We start from the raw sequence: 10,660 nt of genomic DNA, 5'->3' as shown, positions 1-10,660 counted from the left end.
GTACTGCGCCATCCATTCATGAACTTTTACAGTCAGTCCTGTTGCACAATCTGTATTCCTTTGAAGTAGGAAAAACTCCGAATAACACCCAGGTAAGCACTGGAGCCTCTGAGGTGTGGACACGCGTTTTACTGCCGGCTGTCTCAGAGGACTCCTGTCCCAAGTCTGAGGCCGGAATACCTTTGTTTCCAGATCACACAGGGTAGCAGGAAAGGTGGGAGTTACCATGGGAACGGGCGGTAAACACTGGGAAAGTCCAGAAACAGAACTCACAGGGCGGGAGTTGTTGTCTGGCTCTTAGCTGGTTCCTTTCGTCTGAAATGCAGGCAGCCTGGGGGTGACCAGGAGCAAGCACGGCAGATAACCTGCTTCATTTCCTTTGAGAAAGTGTGATTTTACATATGTTTGAGAGTATATAAATTCATAAAGTGATACACACAAATGCACAAAGTGATATGCATACATTCACAGAGTGATACACATGAATTCATAAAGGTACACAGCAACAATACTGAGATTGAACTTATGAACTACCTCACCTTCAGTACCAAATGCCCAATTGCGGCCCTCTTTCTATCTCCTGATAACCTGTGTTCTTAACTTTAACTCCCAGAGTCCATTCATTAATGTTAGTTCATGTAAGTGAGACCATACAGTATTTGTCCTTTTGTTTCTGGCTAATTTCACTCAGCATAATACCCCAAGGCCCATCCATGTTGTTACATGCTTCACGACTTTATTCTGTCTTACAGCTGTGTAATATTCCATCGTATATATATACCACAGCTTATTTAACCACTTGTCCATTGATGGACATTTGGGCTGTTTCAACTCTTGGCAATTGTAAATAACACTGTTATAAATGTTAGTGTGCAAATGTCTGTTTGTGTCCTTGCCTTCACGTCCTCTGAGTAGATACCTAGCAATGGTATTGCTGGATCATATGGCAATTCTACACTTAGCTTCCTGAGGAACCACCAACTGCCTTCCACAGTGGTTGCACCATTTGACATTCCCACCAACAGTGGATAAGTGTGCCTCTTTCTCCACATCCTCCCCAGCACTTGTTGTTTTCTGTTTTTTTTTTTTTTTTTGATAATGACCATTCTGGTGGGTGTGAGATGATATCTCATTGCACTTTGCAGATTTGTATTTCCCTAATAGCCAGTGAAGTTAAGCATCTTTTCATGTTGCCTTTTAGCCATTTGTATTTCCTCTTCTGAAAACTGTCTATTCATATCTTTTGCCCATTTTTCAATTGGGTTGTATGTCTTTTTGTTGTTGAGTTTTAGGGCCACTTTATATATACTGGGTACTAAACCCTTATCTGATATATGTTTTCCAAATATCGTCTCCCATTGTGTAGGCTGCCTTTATACTTTCTTGACAAAGTTCCTTTTTGATCCACAAAAGTGTTCAATTTTGAGGCATTCCCATTTATCTATTTCTTTGTTCAATGCTCATGCTTTGGAAAAGAAATTGCATCCTATTACTAGATTTATAAGCTATTTCCCTACATTTTCTTCTCCTGTTCTTTTTTTTTCTTTTTTTCACATGGGCAGGCACTGGGAATCAAACCCTGGTCTCTGCCATGGCAGACGAGAACTCTGCCTGCCAAGCCACCGTGGCCTGCCTCCTACATTTTCTTTTGAAAGTTTTATGATCTTAGCTCTAATGTTTAGGGTTTTGAATTAATTTTTGTATAGGGTGTGAGATATGGATCCTCTTTCATTCTTTTGTATGTGGATATCCAGTTCTCCAAGCCCCATTTATTGAAGAGGCTGTTCTGTCCCAGGTGAGTTGGCTTGAGTACCTTATCAAAGATCCATAGATGATCAACTTGATTCCACTGGTCGGTATATCTATCTTTATGCCAGTGCCATGCTGTTTTGACCATTGTAGCTTCATAATATGCCTTAAAGTCAGGTAATGTGATACCTCCAAGTTCATTTTTATTTCTCAAGATATTTTTAGCTATTCAGGGCATCCTGTCTTTCCAAATAAATTTGGTTATTGTTTTTTCTATTTCTGCAAAGTAAGTTTTTGGGATTTTCATTGGATGTGCATTGAATCTGTAAATCAATTTGGGTAGAATTGACATCTTAACTATATTTAGTTTTCCAATCCATGAACGTGGTATGGCCTTCCATTTACTTAGATCTTCCATGATTTCTTTTAGCAATTTCTTGCAGTTTTCTGAGTAAAGGTCTTTTGTATCCTTATTCCTAATATTTGATTCTTTTGGTTGCTGCTGTAAATGGATTTTTTTTCTTGATTTTCTCTTCAGATTGCTCATTACTAGTCTATAGAAACACTACTGATTTTGGGGTGTTGATCTTGTACCCTGTCACTTTGCTGTACTCATTTATTAGCTCTAGCAGCTTTACTGTAGATTTTTTGGGATTTTTGATATATAGTATTATGTCATCTGCAAACACTGAGAGTTTTTATGTCTTCCTTTCCAATCTGGATGCCTTTTATTTTTTTTCTTGTCTAATTGCTCTGGCTAGAACTTCCAGCACAATGTTGAATAACAGTGGTAACAGTGGGCATACTTGTCTTTTTCCTGATCTCAAAGGGAAAGCTTTCAGTCTTTCCCCATTGAGGGTGATGTTAGCTATGGGCTTTTCATATATTCCCTTTATCATGTTGAGGAAGTTCCCTTCTATTCCTAGCCTTTGAAATGTTTTCATCAAGAAAGGATGTTGAATTTTGTCAAAAGCCTTTTCTCTATCAATCAAGATGATCATGTGATTTTTCTGCTTTGACTTATTGTTATGTCATATTACATTAATTGATTTTCTTGTGTTGAATCAGCCTTTCATACCTGGAATAAATCCCACTTGGTCATGGTACATAATTCTTTTAATGTGTTTCTGGACTTGATTTGCAAGTATTTTGTTGAAGATTTTCAAATCTATATTCATTAAAGAGATTGGTCTGCATTTTTCTTTTCTTGTAGTATCTTTGGCTTTGGTATGAGGGTGATGTTGGCTTCATAGAATGAGTTAGGTAACTTCTTCCCTCTTCAATTTTTTGAAGAGTCTGAGCAGAATTGGTACTAATTCTTTCTTGATTGCTTGGTAGAATTCACATGTGAAGCCATCTGGTCCTGGGCTTTTCTTTTTGGGGAGCTTCTTGATGACTGATTCGATCTCTTTACTTGTAATTGGTTTGTTGAGATCATCTATTTCTTCTTAAGTCAATGTTTGGTTGTTCATGCTTTCTAGGAAGTTGTCCATTTCATTTATATTGCCTAGTTTATTAGCATATAGTTGCTCACAGTGTCCTCTCATTACCCCCTTTATTTCTGTGGGGTCAGTGGTTTTGTCCTTTCTTCCATTTCTGATTTAATTCATTTGCATCCTCTCTCTCTCTCTCCTTTTTTCTGTCAGTCTAGCTAAGTGTCCATTGATTTTCTCAAAGAAACAACTTCTGGTTTTGTTGATTTTCTCTATTGTTTTCATATTCTCAATTTCATTTATTTCTGCTATAATCTTCATTATTTCTTTTCTTTTGTTTGCTTTGAGGTTAGTTTGTTGTTCTTTCTCTAGTTCTTACAAGTGAATGGTTAATTCTTCAATTTTTATTCTTTGCTCTTTTTTAATATAGGCATTTAAAGCAATAAATTTCCCTCTCTGTACTGCCTTTGCTGCACCCCATAAATTTTGATATGTTGTGTTTTCATTTCATTTGCCCTAAGATATTTACTGATTTCTCTTGTAATTTCTTCCTTGACCCACTCATTGTTTAAGAGTGTGTTGTTCAGCTTCCATGCATGTGTGAATTTTCTGGCCCTCTGCCAGAAAATTGATTGATTTCCAACTTCATCCTATTATGGTCTGAGAAAGTATTTTGTATAATTTCAATATTCAAAAATTTTAGACTTACTTTGTAACCTAGCATATGGTCTGTCCTTGAGAATGATTCATGAACACTTGAGAAAAATGTTTTCCTGCTGTTGTGGGCTGTAATGTTCTGCAAATATCTGTATAATCTAGTTCATTTATCATATGATTCAAATTCCCCATTTCTTTATTGATCCTCTGTCTAGATGTTCTATCAATTGATGAGAGTGGGAACTGAAGTCTCCAACTGTTATGGTAGTTGTGTCTACTTCTCCCTTCAGTGTTTGCATCATATTTTGGAGCACTCTGGCTTGGTGGATAAATATTTATCATTGTTATGTCTTCTTTTTGTATTGTTCCTTTTATTAATACATAGTGTCCTTCTTTGTCTATTTTAATTGTTTTACATTTGATGTCTAATTTGTTATTAGACAAACTATTAATTTGTTATTAGATAAATTTATCTAACTTCCTTTTTTCTGGTTGTTGTTTGCATAAAATATCTTTTCCCAATCTTTCACTTTCAACCTATTTTTGTCTTTGGGTCTAAATTGAGTCTCCTGTAGACAGCATATAGATGGGTCTTGTTTTTTAATCCACACTGCCAGTCTTTGTCTTTTGATTTGGGAGTTTAATCCATTAACATTTAATGTTATTACTGTAAAGGCAGTAATTTCTTCTACATTTGTCTTTTGGATTTTGTATGTCATATCTATTTTTTTCTCTTTTTACCTTTACTGGTAGTCTTCATTTCTACACTCTTCTTGAGACCTCTCTCTCCTGTCTTTGCCTGTAGTGCTCCCTTCAGTATTTCTTGTAGAACTGTTTTCTCTTATTCATAAATTCTCTCAGTAACTGTTTGTCTGAAAATATTTTAATCTCTCCCTCATTTCTGAAGGGCAATTTTGCTGGGTATAGCATTTTTGACTGGATGTTTTTCTTTTTCAGAATCTTAAATATATCATACCACTGCCTTCTCATCTCCACGGTTTCTTCTGAGAAAGCCACACATAGTCTTGTCAAGCTTCCCTTATATATGATGGATTGATTCTCTCTTGCTGCTTTCAAAAGTCTTTCTTTGTCTTTGACATTTGACAGTCTGATTAGTAAGCATCTTGGAGTAGGTCTATTTGGATTTATTCTGTGTGGGGTATGCTGCACTTCTTGGATCTGTAATTTTATGCCTTTCATAAGAGATGGGAAATTTTCAGTGATTATTTCCTTCATTAGTCTTTCTCCTCCTCTTTTCCTTCTATTCTCCTTCTGGGACACCCACAGCATGTATATTTGCATGCTTCATGTTGTCATTTAATTCCCTGATAGTCTGCTCCTATTTTTCCCTATATTTTCTTTTGTGTTGGATTTCTGATGTTCTGTCCTCTAGTTCACTAATTCTTTGTTCTGTCTCTTCAGATCTATTGTACGTTTCCTTTTTTTCATTTCTTTTATTGTGCTTTTCATTCCCATAAGTTCTGTGATTTGTTTTTTCAAACTTCTGAGTTCTTCTTTATGTTCACCCAATGTCTTCTTTATATCCTTCCTCAACTTGTTGATTTGATTCTTTATGAGATTTTGCATGTCTGTTTAAACATCCTGAATTAGTTGTTTCAACTCCAGTATCTCATTTGAAGTGTTGGTTTATTCCTTTGACTGGGCCATATCTTCAATTTTCCTTGTACAACTCATTATTTTTTTGCTGGCATCTAGGCATTTCATTTCCTTAAAGAGTTTATTCTGGAGGTTGTTTTCAGTCTTTTACCCAGGTTTTTCTTGCTGGATGGCTTTGTTTTCTATCTATTCTTTGACATTCAGTTGAACTTATTCTAGATCTCTAGCATAAGTTCTATTTAACTAATCAGAATTTTCAGTTCTTGTTTTTCTGTTTCTTGCCCTGCCAATACTTAGCCTTTTCTTGAGGAGGGCCTCTTCAGATACTGTCGGCCCCAGTCAGACATGCCTGTGTCTCAGGAGGAGAGAATACATAAACCCAGTTTTCTCTGAGGGTGAGACTCAGCAGCTTATATTTCTTTTTAACTGGGAGAATTCTTCACTTAAGGAGCAACTTGGGAAAGAGTGACAGAGCTGACACATGCTCAAAGGCTTTTCCAGGTATATGTGTTTCAAAGACACAAACTGTCAAAAATGGAAGAGTCCTTGGAAAAGATCCCAGATTTGAGAGACTACATAAAAATAAGATATCAACAGCACCTGATACATAATAAAGGTTTCTTGGGTCATGGGTGGAGGCGAGTGGGAAGGCAAGCAAGCAGGTCTCGGAGATGGGCTCCTGGCCCCTTTCCTTCTCAGGCCAGCTGGTTACCTCTGAAGGAGAAATAAAGTGAAAGAAAATGCTGGTAAGTTTGGGGGCACCCATAAGCACAAAATACTTGTACTTCCTCTTCCTGAGTAGCGACCTGGGAGGCAGAACCTCAGAGGGAAAAGGGCTGCCTGGCTAGGGTAGGGAGGAGAGCTGTGTGGCCCTCCACTTGGTGAGAGCAGCAGGTGCTGGTCCTTTTCCTCCCAGGTGTGCTGCTCCCAAGGCAGGGCTGAGCAAGGCCCCATCCCTGAGGCTCTGGGAGCTGAGAGGGGAAGTTGGCCTGCGGGATTGGAGGGTGGCATGGACAGCAACCCAGGAGCAGCTGCGTGAGCCGCAGTCGAGGGGCTTTGTCATACAGTGCTCTTTTTTACAAGAGGGGCACAATATTCTCACAGCCCCTGAGAATGGTTGAAACTGTCCATTGTTTCTTTAAAAACGGTTTTACTGAACTATAATCCACAGAAATTCCACCTGCTTAAAGTGCATAATTCAGTGTTTATGGCGTACTCCCAAGGCAAAGTGGCCATCAACACCATGTAAGTCTCGAACAACCTCACACCCCGAGAGGAAACCTGCCTCAGTTTCCCCATCAGCCCAGCCCTCAGCAACTGGACATCCATTTCTGCACTCACTGCCAGCATTGCTGCATCTGGAAGCTACTGGAGAGAGGTGTGGCTTAGTGTTGGTGCTGCTTCCTAGTTGTACTGGAATTGGATCTTCTAAAAATGGTTAGTACTTTTTTCAGAAAGGAGGAGAACATAGAAAGGCATTTAATCCACTTTTTAATATTTTGACTCCTTTAAAATTGGCTTATAAGAGACTGATCAGGTTCAAACCAAGCTATCTTAGTAAATGAGGCGACCTAATTTAATGGTCACACTGCACAGCAGGCAGTGCCCTCTCCACTCCAGCTGAGTCAGGGGGATATCCACAGTTCTACAGCTGAGTAAAGTGAGGGCTTCCTGGGGTGGACTGTGCAGAACAGCACCATCTGCATTTAAAAATGCAATGGAGATTTCTGGAGATGGTGGGAAGGGAATAAACAGCCTGAGGGGAAAGAGCGCTTGGGCACACAGAGAGAAGGTGGAAAAGCTTGGGTAGAGAGAGATGGTGAAGAGGGGCTTGGGGGGAGAGAGGGTGAAGAAGTGAAGACAGCCAGAAAGACTCCTAGGATGAGAGAGCTGGGGCAGAAGGCCCAGGAGAGGGAGGAACGCTGTGAGTACATCGTTATCTGGTGTAATTCATGCTTCATCATCTCCTCAATACGTGTTCAATAAAAGTTTACATCACTTTTCATGGTTTTAAAATCCATCTGTTTTGGGTTTGACATTGGGATACTATGTGCTTGACATGGCCAATTTTTTTTTAACTTGGAATGCATTTCATTACTAATGTTTACCTTTTAAAAATAACTAATATTTCCCAGGGATCCTGTGATTTCTTTAGGGTGGGGTATGTCTTTAATATGCCTCCTACAATGCTCAGCCTTGACTATAGACACTCCCTTCCCCTCCCCCGCCACCTCCCCCTCTCCTCCCCCCCATGTATCTTGGACTGTGCTTTACGGTAGCCCGTGGCTGGTCAGCCCTGCCTGCTGCAGACGCCAGGATGGACGAGCTGCGTGGAGTCCTCGCCGGAGGACAGCCCGGAGGAGGCGGCCCCTGCGCCCGAGTCTGCGGCTGCGGACCGCGGACCCTCCCAGAGGCCTTGGCTCGTGTGGCCACGTGACTGCAGGACACCTCCGCCTCACTCGCTCCCTGACACTGCGTATAGCGCCTGCACTGGCCTCACGGGATGCACTCTTCTCTCTTCTCTCATCTTTGTAGCAGGCCTAAGACATTAGCTACGAAACTTTTCCCTCTAAAGAAATTAGCGCGTGTTGACTTTTCATCCCGCTGCAAGTGAGAAACCTCCAGGCGCCGCTGCCTGCTTGACGGTGTAATTCCAGCTCACCTGGCCTCGGCTGGCACTGTGGGGCTTCAGCTGGCACAAAAGGGCCTCGGCTGGCACAAAGGGCTCACGGGGCCTTGGCTCGTACAAAGGGGCCTTGGCTGGCACAAAGGGGCCTCGGCTGGCACAAAGGGCTCACAGGGCCTTGGCTCGTACAAAGGGGCCTTGGCTGGCACAAAGGGGCTTCAGCTGGCACAAAAGGGCCTCGGCTGGCACAAAGGGCTCACAGGGCCTTGGCTCGTACAAAGGGGCCTTGGCTGGCACAAAGGGGCCTCGACTGGCACAAAGGGGCCTCGACTGGCACAAAGGGGCCTCGACTGGCACAAAGGGGCCTCGACTGGCACAAAGGGGCCTCGACTGGCACTAACGGCTCACAGGGCTTCGGCTGGCACAAAGGGCTGTGCTGGTGGGTGCCGTCTCTGCCCAGGGCCTCTCCCCAGAACCAGCTCCTCTGAACTGAGAAATGCCATGCAGCCTGGCCCTCTCTTACCCAAGAGGGGCTGGTGTGTGAGCCCGGGGAAGGCTTGTGTTAATCAGCCCATTTGGCTCTGAATCCATCAGCACTGCTCAGGCAGCTGGTCAGCTCAGCTCGGTGCTGCCACGGTGCCTGGGGACACCCTCTGCCTACAGGGCTTCCTCCATCTCAGCAGCTAGTGGGAAGCCTGAGGAATACTTTTAAAGAGATAAGAAGCAATTTCCACTTTCCTCTCTTTAAAGAGAAGGAAATGCTCTAGGAAAATGTCGCTCATGTTCATCCCGTTTTAGTCGGAGATGATGCTGGAACTGAAGTTGGGTTTCACGTCTCTTGTCTTTATTGTTTTGTGTAACTCTGCCAAGGAGCAGGGGTGGCGGTCGGGAGGGAGGGTGGGCGTGGGGAGGCGTCTCTGCGGTGGTGGCTGCTGAACCATTTTCTGCTCCTGCACTTTCTTCCTTTTCAAGCGGCGGTGGGAGCGAGGCAGCCGACTCCGGGGAAATGCCCGTTCAGCTGTCGGGGGGAAAAGAGCTGCCGCTGGCTTCCTGGTTCCACTCTGCTTCGTTCAGCTGCATGTATTTGGAGGCAGTTTTCATTTGTAGAGTAGGTTGTTTGATGAGGAGAGTGGAGAGTTCCCTGCTCTGTGGTGACCTCATGGAAAAGAGAATAAATAATTCAGGTATATTCCCTCCCCACACTAGAATGCAGTTTTAGTGAAGTTGTATCTCCCTTTTACATTCTTCGAACAGGTGAATTCCAGGACGTTGTGGTCGCAGTGGGCTTCCAGCTGCCCCCCTCTGCCCTCTGCCCACGCTGCCCGTGGGGGGCCCTGCTTTCCTCTTGGCTCTAGAGTGCCCAGTCCCCCCGGGTCCTGTGGGCTGGGCCAGGCCCGCTGGCTGCCTCTGCATGATGGAGCGGCTGGAAGGGGAGCCTTTGCTGGCTCCTCGGTCCCTACCTGCTGAGTGTGTGGAAGTTCAGCATTTAATTTTAATGATGAAGATGCAGAGCCTCTTCACTTTACATACGCAAAAATTAACTTGGTTGCTTTTGCTTTTATTGCAACGTGTGTTTGCAGATGCAAATACTGTTGCCCTTCTCAGCATGTAGCGATTTGAAAAATCATTTATGTATTTATAATACACTTGAATTTTACTTAGCTCCAGGTTGGTAACAGAAAAAGGATTGATACAATTACAGAAACAATTTAAAACTACCCCGAATTGAATAGGGGTTTAAGTTGTTTCATTGTAATTGTAATGCAATATTAACCATGCCCTTGAAGGAAGGGTTAGCTGGTAGATTATAGTACTTGTTTTCAAAGCTAGCTTCCTGAACTTCAAATGTTGCAAGACTAATTCTACAGGTGCAAGCCTCTCCAAGAATGCAAAACTAAAGAATTAATGACTACTATTCTAACATTCAAAATTACACAGTGTGTTAATGTGTTAAAGAATTAGGTACTAGAACATTTCAGGATGTAAAAGGATGGATAGGTACACTGTGAAAGGTTTGTGTATTAGCTGTATTATTTCTAATTAAAAGTGGATATACATTGATATATTACCTATTAGTGCAAAGGTAAAAGTATGTCCCCACTAATAATAATAAATGGTAGTATTTAGCATATAAATGGCACAAGCTCTTAAATTACCTTTACTTTTGCTATGCAAGTGCTGCAGGAGAGAATTTAATGCATTTTTAACACGGTGTAATTTTATCTTGCTCATACAATGTGAGGCGAGTGATAATCATATTCTAATATCAATATAAGTACAAAATATACATACTGATGAATAATAGCCATGCTTTTCAGACCTCCTTGCCAAGTTGTATTAGAATGACAAATAATTGCAATTGCCTCACAGAGAAGTGGTGCAGGATCTGTAGTCAAAAACACATTAGGGACCCCCGTGTCCATTTGTTATCCCCTGTCAGGACGCCGTGCCCCAGGCGCTGATTGAGGACAGACACTGAGCCTTTTGCTCTCAGGGGTCCACGTGAGAATTGCAAAGATGGAAAGGTGGCCACCAAGCTCTGGGCAATAGGGATTTTCTCCTTGTTTTCAACAAAGCC

The sequence above is a fragment of the Tamandua tetradactyla genome, chromosome 1, assembly GCF_023851605.1.
Source record: "Tamandua tetradactyla isolate mTamTet1 chromosome 1, mTamTet1.pri, whole genome shotgun sequence".
Classification (NCBI taxonomy): Eukaryota; Metazoa; Chordata; class Mammalia; order Pilosa; family Myrmecophagidae; genus Tamandua; species Tamandua tetradactyla.
Note: the sequence above shows the minus strand (reverse complement) of the source record.